This window comes from Danio aesculapii, chromosome 11 (genome assembly GCF_903798145.1).
Source record: "Danio aesculapii chromosome 11, fDanAes4.1, whole genome shotgun sequence".
Taxonomy (NCBI): Eukaryota; Metazoa; Chordata; class Actinopteri; order Cypriniformes; family Danionidae; genus Danio; species Danio aesculapii.
In genome coordinates, this window is record NC_079445.1 from 40,874,954 (window position 1) to 40,876,384 (window position 1,431).

Genomic DNA, 1,431 nt, shown 5'->3' on the forward strand with positions numbered 1-1,431 from the left:
TCATGTCAGTATGGACCAAAATCTCTGAGGAATATTTCCAGTATCTTGTTGACTCTATGCCATATAGGTTTAAGGCAGTTCCGATGGCAAAACGTGGTTCAACCTAGTAAGTAGTACTAGTAAGGTGTACCTAATAAAGTGGCCGGTGAGTTTATATAGATGCCATGACAAGTTAGTTAGTTTAGCAAGGTTTTTTATTCACACACACACAGAAAGGAAAGAGTGTGTAAAGTACAGGAGGTTTGTCAAGCCCACTCACCAGTGTGGAGCACACTGGGAATTGCACAATTTTCCAGACATATAGTGTTTTTCAGAAAGTGTCTGGTGCATATAGAGAGGAAATGAGTCTGTCTTTTACAGGTGGTTTGTCAAGCCCACTCATTTGTGTGAAGCATGCTCAAAATTACATTTTATTTTCAGAAGTATAGAGTGTTAATAAGGAAGTGTCTGGTGCAAATGGAGAGGAAACAAGTCTGTCTCCTACAGGTGGTTTGTCAAACCCACTCACCTGCATGAAGCACACTCAGAATTGTACAATATTTTCTAGAAGCATAGTGTTTATAAGAAAGTGTCTGGTGCATATGGAGAGGAATAGAGTGTCTCCTACAGGTGGTTTGTCAAGCCCACTCATTTGTATGAAGCATGCTCAAAATTACATTTTATTTTCAGAAGTATAGAGTGTTAATAAGGAAGTGTCTGGTGCAAATGGAGAGGAAACAAGTCTGTCTCCTACAGGTGGTTTGTCAAGCCCACCCCCTAGTGTGAAGCACACAGAATTGCACAATAGTTTCTAAAAGCATATAAGAAAGTGTCTGGTGCATATGGAGAGGAAAAGAGTGTCTCCTACAGGTGGTTTGTCAAACCCACTCACCTGCATGAAGCACACAGAATTGCACAATATTTTCTAGAAGCATATATTTATAAGAAAGTGTCTGGTGAATAGGGAGAGGGAAAAAGTGTCTCCTACAGGTGGTTTGTCAAGCCCACTCATTTGTGTGAAGCATGCAAAATTGCATTTTCTTTTTTAGAAATATAGTGTTAATAAGAAAGTCTCTGGTGCAAATGGAGAGGAAACAAGTCTGTCTCCTACAGGTGGTTTGTCAAACCCACTCACCTGCATGAAGCACACAGAATTGCACAATATTTTCTAGAAGCATAGTGTTTATAAGACAGTGTCTGGTGCATATGGAGAGGAATAGAGTGTCTCCTACAGGTGGTTTGTCAAGCCCACTCCCCAGTGTGGAGCACACTCAGAATTGCACAATGTTTTGCACAAAGAAATATGGTGTTTTTAAGAAAGTGTCTGGTGCATATGGAGGAAACGAGTGTCTTCAATATTCAATAGTAAAAAGGCCCTTTAATGCTTTGGAGCAACAATCAGTACACTAAAAAGCAAAGTTATTTCTTAGCTTTTTTAAAAACGTTTTCAAA